At 33.6% G+C, this 20,248-nt stretch overlaps 1 protein-coding gene across 11 annotated transcripts in view; it reads left to right on the top strand.

Annotated features, from left to right (window-relative positions):
* The first annotated feature begins 2,638 nt into the window (after window positions 1–2,638).
* The window catches only part of LOC124359657, a 622,196-nt gene continuing 604,586 nt past the window's right edge, over window positions 2,639–20,248 (top strand). For 6 of the 11 annotated variants that reach the window (XM_046812656.1, XM_046812650.1, XM_046812625.1 and 3 more), the window contains exon 1: window positions 2,640–2,823. The gene's annotated coding sequence lies outside the window, so the exon portion shown is untranslated. Of the gene's footprint in view, window positions 2,824–20,248 lie in introns of all 11 variants that reach the window. The other 5 variants (XM_046812601.1, XM_046812617.1, XM_046812593.1 and 2 more) reach the window with 1 other exon arrangement.

Below are 20,248 nucleotides of genomic sequence, written 5' to 3'. Positions count from 1 at the left end.
TCACAAATTACTGACTAGGCAACTTATTTGTGAAAGACTCCCAGTTTTTAACCCTCTAATAAGTGTAAGAACCTGTTATTCTTCTTAGTAAACGGTTATGTAACTTTATCAACTGTGTACCCTAGATTGGCTGTGGTTACAGCACCTTGTGATTAGCAGTTTCATTGTTTATATTTTGTAAACAATTTTATTAAATATACAAGCAGTCACCCGCGGCTTCGCACGCAATTTCATAGGCTTTGCACGTTTATAAGCACTTCTGATTCGAGTGAATTATATTTCCGACGCCAATGTTGAGTTCGCCTTGTATCTACAATGAAGAAAATATGTTAAAAGTATATTTATGCATATTGTAATTTACTGGGGCCTTAGTATCTTTGTTCCGTAGTTGATTTTGCCTTTTTCCTGATCAAGAAAATATATATACATATATAATATGTCTGAGGAGCCTAATTCTGTAAAAATACAACTAAGACGGGTTTTATAACACTTCAAACTTAAAGTTACCATCTCAAAAGTTAGATAGTAACTTTGTCTTCTATATCTAATACTTATATTTGCTAAAAATGTAATTTACAGTTAACAGTAAATTAAAAACGACATTGTGTACGTGTTTTACTTAATAAAATGAAAAATATTTTTAATGTTTTTAAAAATTTAGAACTGAAATTGGTACGTTAGTTCAAACGCACATTCCAGTTAACTTTTATTTAGCTTAGTTGTTGCCGACTTCTTCAAAGGCAGCGGGAGTCAAATTGTGACCATATTTTAAGGACATTTACCTTGGTGGATTTGTACGGTAGCGTGGTTACCTAATCGTTGAAATATAAAAACGGTATGAAAAATAATGGTTACTCCTTGGATAATTTACACAATATAATTGCAAACAAAATAAAAACAGTGGTAAAATTAATGAGACAAATTGTTGTCCTGACTGAAACAATATTCACACAGAACAGTTATTACACTTTACAGGCTCTTTTAATTGACATTTTACAGCTTTTGAGGCAAAGATGGGATTTTTCGTTACTTTAGTGGGGCATAGCCTAGAGGGATTAAAAAATGAGATTAGGCCTATATTCATGTCAGGGACCGTAAGAATGTCCATTTCAGAACAATCGGTTTACAATAGTTTACTCATGAAAGCAAAACAAATAAACCAAACCATCTTATAAGGATTAGGATTAGTGATACAGTTGTATCAATAAATTATGTAATTATATACAAAAAGTGATGGACTGAGAAAGAAGAAATTTTTGTTCATGAAAACGGACATTTCATCAGCATGAATTGTGGTGGCTAATCACCACGTATATCAGAGGATAGGATCAACAGTTGGAAACAGACATATCATGTGCTGATAAGGAAGCTGAACTGTGGATCACCGACCGGTTCTTCAGACTTATATCGAGATCTGTGGAAGGGAGCAGAACGGGAGTCGCGAGTGAGTGATGGACAGTGGTGTATCATTCCGGAGGTGAGGAATACCGCAAGTCTTAACTTAATTTTTTACATTTTGATATAAGCGTTATCATGGAATAATTCAATTAGTAGGGAGGGGGTAGGTGCGGGAAAACCATGAGGGGTGAATTGGTTTTCTAAATCAAATTAAGTAGGGACTGGTTTTAGCATGATTGGGGATCGGCGTGGTGTTGGTGTGTTTGTGTGTTCTTATTTTGTCCGGTTCAATTTAATTAAGATTTAAAAGGTTTTAGTTCTTTACTTTAATATAATATAATTTCATTATTAAAGCTGGCAGGAGAATAGGTGTAATTATTATGGTAAATCCACGGCCTTATCGTGCACGGGTAACGTGTCTAGCCCTGCACGATGTCTTTATCGCTTCTACATTATACGAGTACACCCACAATTGTAAAAATTAAAACTTCACAGAGTATCTACGAGATTTTTTTTATCTGGAGTATTTCAAAGATTAATGTTAATTTTAATTGAGGCCTTAAATAATAGCAATCATGTTTCTTTATGGTTTATAGGATTAAGGGAGTTGGTTACGATAGAAACCTTGATAATTTGATTTTGAACTCTGCTACAATGAAAAGGTTTTGCAGTTCTATTCATACAAAAAGTATAGGTAATAATAAATAGGGGATACCCCTGCTCACCTCACAGACGAAGCGAGATCGTTGCGGTAACTTTAATCTCACCTTCTGTATGGATTTAAAGACGTTCATAAAACTTTAATGAAGGACTAGGGAACAATATTTATATTGATTGTCTAAAACATCAGTAACAGTTCGTAATATTAATATACTAGTTCTGAACTACACCACCCAACTCTAATAATTATTTTATTCAAATAAATATAACACCTAAGTCTCAAATTTACAGATATAAGTGAAAAATATTATTATTTGCTGTATTTGAAAGTTAAGGTTGTAACAAAATGAATTAAATTGAATTAAAGCGCCCAGCTTAAGTTTTACTGTTAATTGTTTCAGAGCATTTCTCATTATATTCTATTCCATATACAGCAGACACAAGTACCGTGTACCGTACACGAGATGAGGGACGGCGCGGCGCGGCGTGCGCGAGAGTGACAGTCGAGTGATATGAGTGATAACGTCACACAGCGAGAGTTGGCTACCCCGTGCGCGGCGCACACTCCCCTGCCACCCGAGTTTCACAACCAAACACCCGTCAGTCGACAAGCGCCGTCACTGCTGTGCGGGAGGGATCGCGCCAAAATGTAGAGTGCTAGGTCAGTGTTTCGTTCGTTCTCTGGGTTCAGTGAAGTGTCTTGTTTTATTTTTGTTTATTTGGAAACTAACCTCAGGATCGGCCCGGGTACAGTTTGCGATTTAGGTGAGTCCCGCCATTGTTTAACGCTTGCGCTAGTTTTATAAACAAAGTAACATTTTGCTAAGTGAAGGTGCCAGTTGTGAAATTTCTAAGTGATGTTCATCGGATATTCTATGTATTCTTGTGTTATGTTTTATATGGCTTATTCGGATGTAATAAAATAATTTGTAATAAACTTTTCATTACCACGAGTGATAACCAGAATGAAAGGTTTGGCGAGTTTATGAAGCTGATATCAAATATAATAATACAATATATGAATAAATCTACTCGAGAAAATCTCCTATAACCGAATTGATATATAAATTCCACTTAGTGTGACTCATCTCTTATAAATTAGGATATAATAGCGTCAAGATTGATCTTATTTAGTAAAATTACAATACAACCGAATGTTTTAAAGATGTTCTCTCGTTTACATTGTACATGGTCAAAAATAAATTATAACATGTTTTGATAAGAAAACACGATAGCATAACAAGAAATGCGATAATTACAAACTAAGGAATACTTCTAGTTTGGGATTTCCTTGATAACTTGAACGGCAGCCATGGACACGGCACGGCCGGAGTGAACGCCTAGTGGTGACAAATATATTGGTGACATGTAGCTCGGCTGGGGCCGCGGCCGAGACGGTGGACGCTGCGGTGTAGCCAAATTTCCCCGTACTGTACCGCGTGATGTCTATAAATACACGGAGTGCCGTGCGATCTGCCCACTACTGCCTATATTACCAGCTCATGAGGCCTCTACCACTCCCCCGTCACGACCGTGTAGCTCGGCTGAGGCCGAGGCCGAGACGGTGGACGCTGCGGTGTAACCACATGTCCCCGTACTGTACCGCGTGATGTCTATAAATACACGGAGTGCCATGCGATCTGCCCACTACTGCCTATATTACCAGCTCATGAGGCCTCTACCACTCCCCCGTCACGACCGTGTAGCTCGGCTGAGGCCGAGGCCGAGACGGTGGACGCTGCGGTGTAACCGTCCTCGTACTGCACCGCGTGATGTCTATAAATACACGGAGTGCCGTGCGATCTGCCCACTACTGCCTATATTACCAGCTCACGAGGACTCTACCACTCCCCCGTCAGGACCGTGTAGCTCGGCTGGGGCCGCGGTCGAGACGGTGGACGCTGCGGTGTAACCACATGTCCTCGTACTGTACCGCGTGATGTCTATAAATACACGGAGTGCCGTACGATCTGCCCACTACTGCTTATAGTATTAGCTCATGAGGGGTCTAGCACACCCCTCCATGGCCTAGGCATCGGATACTCATAACAACATAGAAATCATCATCAAGCTTTAATACTACACTTTTATTGTTATTTGTAAGAATCGCAGATTTTTCTGTTGAGGATGCTCTACTCAGGATCCAAGATATATTTAACCTTTTAACTCTACGTGCCAAGACCGACTGTCCTTCATAAGTATAACATTCTACTATCAGATAATATCTGCCTGGGCACTCTGAGTGTTAAAATAATGTACTAGGAGTGTAATAATATAGTTAATAATGTAATGACATATAAAATAGTTCGTAGTGTACAGACATATAACAACGTTTACTACCTTTAGTGATGTATTGATGTACAGTTTACTGTCGTCTGTCAGGTATTGAAAACACAAGTTTATTACAGTTAGTGAGATACCCATTGACGTGAAACATAGTTTACTGCAATTATGAAATACAACATAGAATAGAATTAATTTAGTGCACAACAAATAATCGAGGCCTTATGCAGTGCTCCTTGAATAGAGTAAAATGCCCTCTCAGCCAAGTGACATTTTAGTTTGTACTTGAAGGATTTATTATTTTAAATTGTTTTCAGGTTTGTAGATAGACTACACTAAAATTTTTGGCCCGGAGAAAAAAAATGTGTTAAAATGTTTAATATAAACCTTTTGCTGAATAAGTTTTCTTTGTTGTAACTGTTCCCATAACAGATATTTAAAGTACGAAACATATGCTAATTTTTAAAGAGAATTACAACTCGATATACCCTAGTTCTGGACTCTCCCGTCCACCAATGTACAGGACAATCCTCAAGGCCCACTTCTGTTAGATGAAAATGATTTAAAAAGAGCCCTCAGAACAGAAACGCCAGAAAAATGCCAAACCTCAATTTGGGTCAAAATAAGACCGAAGTAACCCAAGATAAGACATTCCCCTGATGCAAATTGTGAAATGCCTCTTAAATTTAATCGAAGACAGTTGTCTTAATTATATTTATTTTAAATACTAATGTGGTTCTCCAGAAGAAATTAGCCAAGGTACTTTGTTGTTAATGAGTTATTATAAATGATGTTACTAAAAAAGAAAGCAAATGTTTTGATAGCGTAACTGAACCGTCTGTATTGGAAATATCGAGGAAAAGAGAACATTACAAAGAAAAAATTACACAAGTCTTCAAATATTGAATTAAAAGATTGCTGTAATTCTTCGAAACCACAGTGAGAAATATTACAAGGTGTTGTCAACAAAAAAGTTAAGTCAATTAAACTATTACAATGTTCAGTGGTCATAAAACTGGAAAAATCATTAATAAAAATTAAAATCAAAAGTGGGCGCAGAATTAGGACACCTGTTTTTAGAATATATCAGATCAATATTCCATTATTTTTTATTTGGACGTCCTATAATGGCCCTCTTATATAGATTAAAACCTTATTAATCGTCCACGAAAACCACGCTTCATCCAGTTTATTTAAGAGAATAGAATGGCTTATAACGTCGAAAGCTTCGTTGAGATCGAACAAAATACCAACTGTGCCCAGCATCAAGGGAAGTAAGAATTCTCCTCTAAGCAAACACAGTAGTGTCGAATGTATTTAATCTTGATCGAAAACAACTGACACGGAGGTCAAATTGTTTGATAAAAAAAGTCAAAAAGCCTATCGGAAAATATCGTATACTTCAATTAATGGCATACTTATATCAGACAAATAAATATAGTTTGCTACAGCTGTGAGGTATCGTTATAAAATATAGTTTTACAGTTAGTGACGTTTTTACATATAATATAGCTCAGTTAGCTTCAATATACTGGCTTATAATATACTTTGCTATGGTTAATTAGGAATTGTCATTTCAAATATCAGAAACATAAAAAATGAGCAGAAAGTGAAATGTGCAAGTACAGGGTGTTCAACTCAAAGAGGCCCCAATACTGTGTAAATAACAATTTATTTATTGACAAACACTTACATTGTACTGAATTACAAAAAATGTTGATAATGTCGTCCATCCATTTCTATACACTTTTCTACACGTTTCACTATGACCTGACCACTCTTCTTAGCTGTACTCTGTCTATTATCTCATTAATTGCGTTGGTAATTTGTCTCTTCAATTCCCGTAGGGTATGAGGATTGCTCTTGTAAACAATTTATTTTAAGTAACCCTAGTAAAATAAGTCAAAACTAGACATGTCAGGGGACCTTTGTGGCCACAATCATGTTGAAATTATTCTTCCATTAAAAATTCTGTAGCAAGCTGTATGACATGTGGCACCATCCTATTTCAGACAGCAGCAACGCTCTTGCAATAAGCCTATGAACTGTTGGATAATGCCTTTGTAGAGAGCAGCATGTACAGTTGTTTCAAAAAACAAAGGTTTTATTATTCTTCGCGTTGAAACCACACACCATACGCCTATGTTTTGGGCGTAAGGGAGTTTGGATAGAAATTTGCGGGTTGTCAGTACCCCAGGTTCGGTAGTTTTGGTTATAACATAACTTCCAAGATGGAACAAAGCTTCATGAATACTTGATCTAAAATGTCAATGTTTCCTCCTAATGAATGTCTTGAACCATTGGCAGTAGTGAACCCTTTTGACATCATCAGCATCCTTCATGGAAAAACTGCATTCGGTATGGATAACATTTCAGTATTCTTCTCACAGCAGTGTGGGATAGACCTAATGAAATGTTCTTTTTCTCGACTTATTCTTCGCAAAGATCTATGTGGAGTTCGTAACAGATGCTCTAATATCCTGAAGGACTTGCGGAGTTAAAACTGACCGCTGCCTGTCACAACGCTTGTCTAACACTGAACCTGTTTCGTGGACACTTTTTAACTAACGTAACGTATTACACTTTTAACTGGTGCTTCGTTTTAAAATTTGTCCATGAATCGTTGCTGACACACAACAGAAGATTTCGTCATAAGTTTCAATCACGAATACACTTTCTTCAACAGTTATGCGCATTTTAACAAACAACTAATATGTAACCTAACCTCACTTTATTCAAATTTCAATGATTGACCTTCTCACTGGTTCAACTGTAATACGCGGGGAATAAACAGCCATCCCCACTTTCAGCTCCAGTCATACCAACATTAGAAACAGTATTTAACCTGTTTCACACAAATTTCTCCATAAAAATTAATTTTGTACAACCTAATGAGCAATGGCTCTCTTTTAAGTTGAACACGCTGTATAAGAGGCGTTACCCATCAACAAAAGACTAAGACTCAAACGTAAACTATTATCACTGTATTTATAAATTAATAATTATTTTATAAATGTTGTATTTGGTAGCCTTCTATTTTTAATCTAAAAATGTCGTTTTGGAAGGGATAGTTTCTATTAAAATATGATACATACAAAAGACGTCAGTTATATTTTTAGTTTGGAATACAGAGATATGGTTTTACAGTGGGGAAACTGCGTTTTCAGACTTCACACATAGGTTGTTAACTTTGGTTGTAGTTTTAATGCATATGTGATGAATAGAATAGAAAGGGCACAACTATTCAGCTTGACCATTTTAATTCTATGTAGCTTTGAACTTGCCGCAAGTAAACTACCGAAACCGAACTACACATTAAACTTACGACTAGAGCTAGTAATTTTAGCCACCAAGTAATAATGCCAGTTTAGAAAGGTCTTCACGATTTTATAGTTTTCTCTATAGCTTTCAGTTTTTTCGTATCTTTACGTATTAGAATTATTTCAATGTAATATTTTGGTTGAATGTAACATGATTTGTATGTCTATCATAATTATATAAACCCTAAAACAATAACCCTAAAACAATAAACTGATAAAATATTTGGTACAAAACTTTACCACTTTTCAAAATTGAATTTCACAACATAACAATACACTAAATATTTAAACCAAAATTACACGCAATAAATTAGTAAATCTAGTAAATAGTAAAACTTTTTAAAATATATTTATTATTACCATAATTTAATAATGTATGTATTATTGAATAAAGTGTAAATATAAGTGTATATCGATTATTAAATATACTTTAAACTAATCTATGAATTTCTAAACATAATTTTAAAATGCAAGTCAAAATGTTAATTTAATCTTATACACAGCTGTTCTGTGACGTATATGGCTTTATGTGTTTCTGACGTAGAAAATAATAAAAAAATGTTTTAAACAAATTTAGTTGAAATAATGTAACACACATCTGTTTAAGAACATCCGTGGCTGTTAAGAATTAAAGTGCTCCAAAAACGGTTTCGATCTTTATTTATGTGGATTTTAATCGTTTCAAACAGGTCTCAAGTATAAACTCCATTTCTTATATCTACAAATATTAACTTAAAACTGTAAATGTGATTTATTTTATACTGCGATATGCTATGATTTACAGTTAATTATATTGTAGAATTTCTAGTTATACAAATGTAGAAACTAAAAGAATACAGAGTGTAACTACTATGATCGTTATAAAGTTTTCATTCAATTATCACATTTTAATCAAAGTGGAACGTTTTCATCTAAGGTAGTCTTAATAACGATTGAATCAGGCATAAGGGAAAATATAAGCGGCGTGACTTAATTGCTTAATAAAACAGTCTAAAACAAAATGTATACGATTCATTTATAACTTTACTCATACTAACACACGTTTTATATGTTCCAATAAAATGGTGTACACTTTGATATTGGATACCGTAATAAGTAGGCTACGGTGTATGTTGAATTAGGAAATCAGTGAATGGTAACGATTAGACTACCTGTGTATAAGTAATAGGTAAGAAATTATAAGACACTATCCCGCTGTGCTCGAAAAAACATTTCCCCTCAAATTTTTTTTAACGCTTTTATTAGAAGTTGTAGGCAAAGTTTTATGTGCAGTATATACATAATTTTCCGGACATTTGCCATCGTTCAGTGAAACAAGAAATCAGTAACACTACGTTTCGAGATCCAAACCAGGTTCCTGACCTAGGCGTGCCACAACGCTTTGGTAAGATTTGTTTATTTTAACATAGTTTGTAATTATGTATTAGGTTAGTTCTTTACCTGAAGAAGAGATCAGATTGCAGATCTCGAAACGTAGTGTTACTGATTTCTTGTTTCACTGAACGATGGCAAATGTCCGGAAAATCCTATTTCCTTCACAATCCTTCCATCGTCAAAAATAACCTTCAAACAAAGAATATGCATAATGTTATCTAGTTTACGAAAAATGCCACTTTAGTTTGTCAAGAGATCGAACTGGCCGACGGACTTGAAATTATGCATGTACCTTCACTTCTGTATGAGGAACATTGAGTTCGATGATGCCGCGTGTGAGATTTGGCTGAGCATTAGCGAACAATTTTACATTGGGTAAACAAGATCGCAACGAGAAATCTGCAGAATAAATAAATGTGTTAAAAACTGAGTACAATCATATGATATATTAACTTCTAACATAGCAACACTTGTAGCCTAATGATCAGTATAAAATGAACTGTATACAAAAAAGCTTATCTTATATGTTACAAAATTTGCTATCGTAACTCTATGTTAATTTATAATTGTCATGCAATGTTTTATATTATTTACAGTTGTAATTATTGAGGTGATAGTTATAGAGTTAGTCTTCATTATTGAGCACTGCGCAGTAAACCCCTAGTGATGTGAAATGTATTTTAAACATTTGTACCAATATTTTAATTAATAGAAGAATATTGAGATTCCCTTCTGAAGAAGTAAGAAAGTTATACAATTATTTTTAATATTTACAGTTGTTATGATTGAGATGATAGTTATAGAGTTAGTCTTCATTATTGAGCACTGCGCAGTAAACCCCTAGTGATGTGAAATGTATTTTAAACATTTGTACCAATATTTTAATTAATAGAAGAATATTAAGATTCCCTTCTGAAGAAGTAAGAAAGTTATACAATTATTTGTAATATTTACAGTTGTTATGATTGAGATGAAATGTATAGACTTAGTCTTCCTTATTGAACAATGGATACTAAAGACCTAGTGATGTTAAATTTATTTAAACATTTGTTCAGGTGTATAAATATTTCGATTAATAGAAGAGAATGGATTTCCCCTTCTGAATATCTAAAGTGATTTTGCTAAATAAAAAACGTGTTAGAATTATAGCATGCAATTTTGAAACCAGAGGAATTTACTGTTTGAACGAGAACAATTTGAGGTTATTCCGTAAATATGGGAGTTACCTATAACTTTCTCTTTGCTGGTTTAAAATAAAATATTCGTTCAATATTTTAAACTTTTTACAGTTCTACACATAATCTTTTAGTTTGAAAACAACATTGCAGTAAAGTTGTAGTCGTGTTATAAACGTTTTAAAATTCCAATGAAACAGAGTTCTAAGCGAAGCGAGCGAATGACGTAAATAATAAACAGATTATTTAGGTTGGTTGTTTTCCTAGATCACCAGTAGTGTTTTAGGTGAAATATATTATTATTATTCTCATCTAAAGGAATGGGTAGTTTAACTGGAGCTCGCTGCGCCAGCGATAATTACTGTTAGATGAGTTTAGTGTTAAATGAGTTTACAGTTAGATGGGTTCATCTTTACACCAGCAAAACAAGGTTATGTGTGTTGCATCGAGTCGATCAGTTGGGCGTACAACACAACGCTCCGTGTCGTGATCGATGGAGCACAATGCATGGACTTATCAGCATCGATCATCTACAAGCTACTTCAAGGCGAGGAATAATTCAAGAATTGCAAACAAAATATATTCCCACACAGTCTGAGGTCAGGTCATTTGTCGCTTCCATCTTAAAACATGGAATTAGAGATGCTTAGTTAGTTTTGAAGGCTAGTTTGTACAACGTTGATGGTATAAAGACTATTTATTCTAGTATTAATCCTTAGTTAACAACAAATTTAGAATCTCCTTCACCTTGAAATATTACAAAATTTAATACCTCAAGTAACTATAAGTTTGTAGAGACATACAATTTGTTTAAACCCTATATTTGTACTTGCATAATTATTATTTAACTCGCTTTCTGCCATACTGTTTACATTAAGTTCAGTAATAAAAGCATCTACTGCAAACCCTATTTTTCTAATCGGGTTTTGTTCTATATTCCTATGATATAAAAATACAAGAGAATAATTTTGTCACTGCAAAAACAGCAGGAAAGCAGAGCGATATATTCTGCAGATGAGACGTAGATGGTTGGTTGCGCCTGACAGATTTGTGTATGCAAAACACGCAACACTTGCATGTAGCTGGATTGCGCATACGCTGGATCGTAACTGAAGAGCCAAACTTAGTTTTAAAAATTTCTACCGTTGGTTTATGTTAAGGTTACAAATGGTTCAGCTTTCAAAATTATATAAATTACATTAAATAAACTACAGTGAAAGTAAAGTAAATGTGTAATGTAGATTCATTCATACAATGTAATTATTATATTTAATGCGATATATACAAAGAGATAGAGAAATTTCAAGCTTTTAACTGTTTCATACCAAAAATAAATTCAGAAGTTTTGCAAAAAGTTCAAGAAACCATTTGAAATCAAGTTTATTTATCCTCTCTTTTCCAATCGGAGGAAGGCAACATTTTAAAATACCAATCAATCATAAAATTACAAAGTGTAAAACAAGTTCTAAGCGTAAAAACATTTTGTGTTGTCCCGTAAAAACTGAGATCGTTGAAATCTTTGTGTTGTTTTTCTAGCAATACAGAGCAGCACTAAGTTTTAGAAGTAACAATAACAAACTTTATTGATATTTAAAGCAAATTTAATGTATACAATTATAGTTTTTGGACTATTTACTTTTAAATTTAATTATACATTTGTTTATTCATTTGATATTTAAATTTCACATTCGAACAGCTAAGACTTATGAATAAAATTTAGTTTTTATATATTTTTTCTTTTGTGATTACAAAATTAGAAAATGCCGTATTTTGCCGGCTATGATTTTAAAGATAGGAAAACAATTAAATTTGTTCAAAAAATAACAACAGTTATAATGTATTTTCGTTACACAAAACATATTTAAATATGCAGGTTTATTGATATAAAGTAAATATTTCTAAACCTTATTGGACATTTTGTGAGAAATAATTATATTGCTATTCGTATTACGACAAAGAAAGATTTAAGACTGATTAAATTGATTTGAATCTATTCAAGTAACATCTAAGTTACATCTACTATTGTTACAAATGTATTAATTTGTTTATAATAATAATAAATGGATTTGAATAATAGTTATACAAATAATTAAATATGACAGTAAAGGGCTACTGCTTCTTAGACAATATGTAAATATTACATTTAACATAAAGATGCAGAACTTTATTAGGTAATTGTCAAAAATAATTAATATTTAGATAATATAATAAATGTCGTTACCAATGTAACTAATTTAACTAGGCAATATTGATGTGGTGGACTAGTGGAATGACAATTTCGTTTCTCAAAGTGAAGCTTTTACTCGACTGCATTTTCAAGCACCCAAATGGTTAATAGGGCATTAATTATAATAAATTAATTCATCAAAGTATAGATAGTACATCCCTCACACCATAAACAGATTTCCATATTTTATGATTAATACAAATTATCACGTATTTTATTACAATTACTAAAATAATATAAAAATATTTATTGAAAACAATTTTCAAATTATAAAGATAATTTACATAAACTAATTTATTAAATACCTACTAAAGTTCACAGCTGCGAAGATTATAAAAAAATGTGTAAAAATAGGTTATGTACTTGAGCTAATATACGAGTAAAGGAAATAGGTTTGTGCTTGGACAACTCCAAATAGATCATTACATTCGTGTATATGTATATTGTACATTTCAACAACTATATTTTTATGTAAAATTTATTAATTACACACAATACAGCTTCAACTCCAATAATGAATGAATGTAGAAAAACACAATAGTAACGGACGCACTAGCGAGTTTGCTCTCGGAGAAATAGGTTTATCAAGGAATACAATACCGATATTGTTGTGAATCTGTTTTTATTACAAATCGAGTTCAAGGGATTACGTTAAATCTGTATTCAATAATAGACGGCGAGTGAGACTGTTGTCAGGTATCAGCTACGGCAAAACGCTTATTTTTAGAAAATTAATCCAACAAAATTCCAATACGTTTTAAATGAGTTCACGGAATCCTTGAAGGAATTTTATACACAATTCTAGCAAAAAGGAAATTAAATTTACGCTTGAAATCATTTCAGAAATGAATTAAGCTCCAACAGTTTACTGTGGAATATTTCAAACATTCAGAATTAAAAAAAAATACATTTAAGCATTAATGAAGTTATTTGATATTTACAAAGATATAGGCCAAAGAGTTATTTAATTTGAATATATACACCAATTAGAACTACTTAAAGAGGTGATAGCTCTCAAATGAATTATGATGTCACTATACCCTTTTAAAATTAGATTTTCTCATAGTATTAATTTGTTGGTTACATGAGTATATGAATTCTAGGTACACATTAGTTCTATTGTACGATACCTACTCTTATCAAAAGGAAAACACAGGAGGATATAGCAAAATGTTTTAAAAAACCTTTCTTTAAGGAAAAATAAATGGGTTTTCTGAGTTCAACTGCATTTCACTTTGAAATCCGATGCTATCCCAGAATCCTCCGGGAATCTGAAGTCCACTTTTGTATGAAGAGATCTAAAATGTTGGTGACCAAGATAAAAACGGCATCGATTCTTTCAAATGTGCACCTGATGAGACAATGAGAACTTTTCATTTAGATTGATTTCGTGGTATAGGTTTCTCTTATGTGAAATGAACAAATGAAAGAGTTAATACTTTAATATGAGAATTTTAAATTTGATTTATTATGTACAGGTATGAAAATTTATCGTGAATAATCCCTAACAGTTTATTTACAGATTTGTTGTATTGGTGTTAAAGTTGAACATATAGAAACACACACACACACACACACACACACACACACACACACACACACACACACACACACACACACACACACACACACACACACACACACACACACACACACACGATATATAATTGATACGTTTAACGTCGTTTTTATTGAAGGTCAAATATGATTAAAACATGTAATCACACAAGCACACATTTATTCACATGTGTTGTGTGGAACCTTATTGACATATCAACACATATACAGAGATCAATCCTGTATCTCAACTTCTAAATTAACAAAGTAAAATATATTACATGTTGTTTGCAAGATTTTAATTCAAAAACCAAGTTTTGTATATAATAGTTAAGAAAGCAAGTAAAAGTTTTCCATCCAAAAATTTTCGTCATCTAGAAAAGATCTAAACTAAGTGTATTAAAATATTCAATGCTTTTTGGGATGCATAGTAAATAAATTGCAACTCAGTTACTGAAGTGAAAACGGCTTGAGTCCTAAGGGTGAAGAATGTAGAGAGAGCAAGGTATGTATGTTATGCTAAACTCTGTTGGATACTTGTACCAATGTAGTTTATAATAATTCATTTTCTCACACTGACATAGCATGCAATTATACATCCCAATTACTTTGTTTAGATTTTCTTCAAAAATGCTAAGGGGTATTGATAAAAGTATTGTCTAGTTAAGTAAAACTTATTATACTTATGCTATGTAGAATTTCACGACCTTTCTGTTGCTAACAGACAACATTGTGCAGAGAGAGGTTTATTCCAAGATGTTGCCAAGGTTGTTGTGGAGATAGCCCTGAGTTCCAAATGTCGTCCTCATATGAGGTCACGAAGTTCTTTTCTTGGCGAATCAATCCGAAATGGATATCAATATATGGAGATGTTTCTGAGTAATTATTTACAAGGTCGTAGTACGCTGCACCACGCGTAAAACAAGCTTCGATGAGGTTGCATTCAAAATATCGTGTTTACAGATAAATACCATATCCTGTGGATAGTTGAGCTACGTAAATGCCAAATTCCATAGAGGGGCTTGGCCATCATCAAAAAGGACGTTTCATGAAAGCTTTGAAGTCCATAGAGGTATCATGGCAATGAAGCTTTGAAGTTCATTCTTGAGGAATCAAATGGAAAACAGTCACGTAGGCAGACGGAATTTTGCCTGTTCCATTGAGGAGCCTATAGATTGATTCATTCTCGAGATATCACCGTATGTTAACCCTCAGTCAAATTCCATAGAGGGAAATGCTCCATTATCAAATGTATGTTAACGGGGTATCGAAAGACTTATTAGAATGTAACGAAAGTCTTACCAACCAATCCATCTTATAGCAAATGTTAAAATGTTACATGATTTTACATAAGTATATTTACACACTTGTTTATTGTAAGATTTTCCCGTTACCATCATGGTTACCCATGACAAAACTGCAAAAATGTTCAACAATGCTTAGTAAAATCTCATGGAGTGACATGCACCATCATAAAACTGAATGTTCCTCACATAGAAATTAAGTCTATTCGTGGTAATAACGATTACGCCCGATCAGAAAGACGGAATGAATAAATGATTTCCAGTCCCTCGAGGGATAGGCTTCGCTGACGCTCACCCTATAACTATGATGTACCTTCCTGTTACGAGTTTCACATTGTTCAGGAAAGGTGCAAGAAAACGAAATTTCTTCTAATGGCCTAGCTATTGTTGGGGCACATCGCGAAGATTGGCTAAAGAAATAATTCTTGCACTATTAGCAACAATTTTTCCGATGTTTCCTTTAGTATTTGCAGAATAAAATGCAAGTGTCAAATTCTTGCTCAGATCCATCAAATTAAACTAATTTCATTTGTGCAGCACATTATGTATTTCTCTAACAAACAAGGACACTATTGGGAATAAGTATACAAGTCATACGTGAAAACCCTTTGAAAAATCAGTAAAACATTATATGACATGAAAAATACGAGATTAAAATAGCGCAGTGTCATTATAGCTATCGAATTAATATATTATTTACTAATCTTACCGAAGAAGCTGTCATTGTCGGACAACCAATTACTAAGTAAAATATTCGTCTGCGAGGGTTGCACTGAATAAGGTTCTGAATAATCGAATCTTTAATAGTAAAGTTAATAGAGGTCGGATAGTAGAAGCTGAGATCGTCAAACAATCTGTCAGCTTACCTAAACTAGCTTTGACAGAAGCTCAGCTCACCAAACAATCAACCCAGATATTGAAAGTGAAGCGAGCATAGTCAGCAGATTGCTTCGAATTTTGATGGAAACTGTCAGACCATGATCCTATTTTATTACCATATCATATCAACACAAAGTGTTTTTAAGGTTGTTTATTTGAGCGTGCCATGACCCGTTATGCTATGCATCTTAATTGTTTATTTTCATTCCAACTCAAATATTAAATTATCAGTGTGGTTATTCATAAAAATAAAGACCCGAGAAATGTAAAAATTTGTCCCTTAAATAAATTAAAGTAGAAAGGAAATACCAATACTACAATGATATGTACAATATCTTGTAAATATTAGTACCACAGGATAAAGCGTTATTTGATAGCACTTGCCTACATAGTTACACATCTAACGTAATGCTTTGGAAAAGGAATTATTAAAAGTGTAAACTAAATATGAAATGCGAGCAGAAAGCATCTTACGCTCGTGTGGAGTGTGTTGACAGAAGTTCGTGAAGTATGAGATAAATTATCTGCGCTTTTGACTCAATAAATAAGCAGATTTTTCGTGTTGTTATATAGAGTAAGTAAATAAATAATTAATTGTTTTTAATATTTTTAGTAGCTGGTTTATATTGACTTATTGAACTGGTTTTTATAATAGGTGAGTCTATATCAATCAAGGGCATTACTTTTATTCGTAGATGTCAAAAAGCTTGCAGGAGTCACTCTGAAGTTGTGGTTTTATTGCTTTATAAAGCCTATTTTTATTTCTATGATACACTTTATCAACCTTTCCTTGATTGTTAAAACGTAAATTTTTTTGGATTCGGGCAAGGAAACCCATTGGTTCAAAATAATATAAAATGTAGACAACTTTACAGGGCTGCACGAGTTTGATGCAAATATACTTCTCAGAAAAAAATTATATAATAGCTATTATTTATTCTCTATGATGGACAATTCTCCCACAATTTGAAAGGAAGAAATACAATTTGGAATGATGAAATTCCTTTAACAGTTCTTAAAAAATACAAAACTTCAGAAAAAATCCAAAATACATGATTAGACGATCTGGTGTGGGTATTTGGGAAAGGAGGTCATCGGTGAACTTCATACATACTTTGGCCAATAGTTTCTTGCAGTGGAGATGTTCAAACGGATGGTCAGTGGTCTGATCGATCTATTGAGAAAAAATATGCTTACAAAGCCTGAAGTAGTGCAGTGGATGAAGCAAAGACGAGTGCAAGGTAGACAGAATCTGTAAATTAAACGCGAAATCTGCCACGTTAACTCAATTTACCTTGTCAGTAATTGTTTTAGACGGACGACGGCACTACTTGCGCTTTTATTAAACCTCGTAAAAACAGTCTTTGACACTGGTTGGTTAATAGTTATATTAAAATCTATATAAAATATCCACCCATTCACCTGTGACATCGGCTTTATTCCGTAGTTGCAAAGGACGGGGCTCAGCGCGAAGAATGTTGACACACTTCCCCTTCATATCTCATTAGAATCGTTATGCAATCAAAGAGGATGTAGCAAGGCGCAAAGGATGGTGATACTGTAGTAATATCCCAAAACCGGTAACATCACTTCCCCTTCATATCTCATTAGATTCGTTACATAGTCAGAAAGGATACGGCAAAGCGCAAAGGATGGTGATGCTGTGGTAATACCTCTTACACGGTTGACATCATTTCCCTTCCATACCTCGAGAGAGTCGCTACAGTCACAGAGGATGCGGTACGATGCGAAGGATGATGACGCTGTGGTAAAACCCCCTACACCGGTGACATCACTTCCTCTCCATAACTCGAGAGAATCGCTACACAGTCACAGAGGATGCGGTACGGTGCGAAGGATGGTGACGCTGCGGTAATACCCCCTACACCGGTGATATCACCTGTTCTCCATACCTCGAGAGAGTCGCTACAGTCACAGAGGATGCGGTACGGCGCGAAGGATGGTGACGCTGCGGTAATACCCCCTACACCGGTGACATCACTTCCCCTCCATACCTCGAGAGAGTCGTTACGCAGTCTAACGTAGGCGTCTCGATTTCCATCCAAAAAGAAACTGGCTCTCCGCCACCAAGTATCAGTCTTCTTATTTATAAAGTAGTCCATCTCTTTGCGTCACGTGCATATTTCAGTTTCCCGTCTTCCATGTTGCCGCCGACTCACTGTTCCGGAGTTTCCTCTAGGCCTTGAACATTTCTCGGGTCGTATAGCGAATTCACACATACAAAATTTAGGGTTCGTAGGCCGCAACGTTAGTTTACTTTTCTCGCAGTAACTATCAACTATTGATTATTCAACTGTTAATGAACAAATATAAAACATGGATGAAATGTATACATTTCAACAATTATTTAAAATTCGCTTAATAATATTATAGAATTATCATTGTTGGGAATTGGATAACTATTGTTCATCACCTTAGATGGTAGCCCACAAGGGTACCTGCTGTAGACATTACCGTATAATTATGTGATACTTCACCTACTGTGATAAATGATCAGACTAGGAATATCAGTTCGAAAAGTCCTATTACAACTTATACTGGTAAATATTTTAGTTTATTACGTTGAGATTATACAACAATTTTATTACTTGGAATTCATTCTTAATTTAGCCTTAATGATACGAAAAATAATTATAAATTTGTTTGCATTAGTTTTACATAAAAAATGCCTTAGTAATAAGTAACAATGAAAGTGAAGACAAGCCACTAAAACTTGTTTATGGTAAAGAAACTTGTTGTACCCGTCAATTATATTCTTAGGGTGGTTTTTTTTTATATAAACTTATTATTTATTTGTAATAAGCAATTATTTTAATCCCCTCCAATTCACTATGATTGATATAATGATATTAAAATAAGATGGATACATTGTAATCTTTTAAAATATAAATCAGGCACCAAGCAAAATATGAATGGAGAATCATTCCTTATTCTTAGAAACTTAAAAAATATTTATTTAAAATTGTATAAATTGATGTCATTTTCTAGTTGGATAGTCAACGTATATTTGAGAATTTTCTGGCAGTTTAGGGTGATGTTATGTAAAGGATATAACTGTACGAGTGATTTACTATTGATATGCTTAGTATTTATAAATATAAAAGAACCACGTAAGATTACTGTTAGGAACTTTTAAGTTTAACACTATAATAATATATATTAACTGCTTGTTTTCACTGTTATTAATATTTTCTGAGCTTGAAGTCTTAAAATTAGGTTTTATATAAAAAATACCATATTAAGTGCAAAATGTTATTTGTAAAACTTTTAACAACTTAAGCCTTGAAAATATAAAAAATACTTCGTTGCTGTCAAATTTAACGTCTAACAGACCACAATGTTAGCCATCTTGAGTAAAAGCCCTTATATACAGAAAAAATTATGAACCAAATATTTACCGCCCTTTATAACAATAATACCAGTTTTAGAAAGATCGATTAATTTTAGGTTCGTAAAAAGTCAAATCCCAACCATGTATAATTTATGGTTGATGGAATGGTTGATTTTTAAATAAAAAATAGTGTACATTGTAGATAATTATTGCTTGTTGGATTTTAATTATTCGTTAGTTTAAAAATCAAAGATTCCAATAATTAAATTGCATTTATGTGAGGTATTTCGCTTTCAAGGAAAGCATTACCGGGCCCACATAACTAAAACAAAGTGTTGCTTCCCTTGAAAGTGGAAGGTCTCAAACATAAAGTTTAATTATTGGAGGATTTGATTTTTTACATTAATAAATAACAATAGTTTGTTTAGAGAAAATATTTCACCAATAGGAACCAGTGTACCAACTCTCCGATTTAAATCGGCAATAGTATGTTTAATCAGTAAATAATTCGTGCACCAAATATCAAATCCCATAACTTCATACCGATTCTCAAATGAACGCGATGCGACATCTGAAGAAATTAATAAATACGTACGTAGTTTTCAGTCAATCCAAAATACATATTAGAGCGCCTCCTAACCGTTATTATCTAAGTCACCTTCCACTGCTATACCTAGTATAACAGTTACGAGATTGTTCGTTAATGTTAAACTGGATTC

Source organism: Homalodisca vitripennis, chromosome 1, assembly GCF_021130785.1.
Source record: "Homalodisca vitripennis isolate AUS2020 chromosome 1, UT_GWSS_2.1, whole genome shotgun sequence".
Taxonomy (NCBI): domain Eukaryota; kingdom Metazoa; phylum Arthropoda; class Insecta; order Hemiptera; family Cicadellidae; genus Homalodisca; species Homalodisca vitripennis.
The sequence above is the reverse complement of the archived record's forward strand: the minus strand, read 5'-3'. Positions and strand labels throughout refer to the sequence as shown.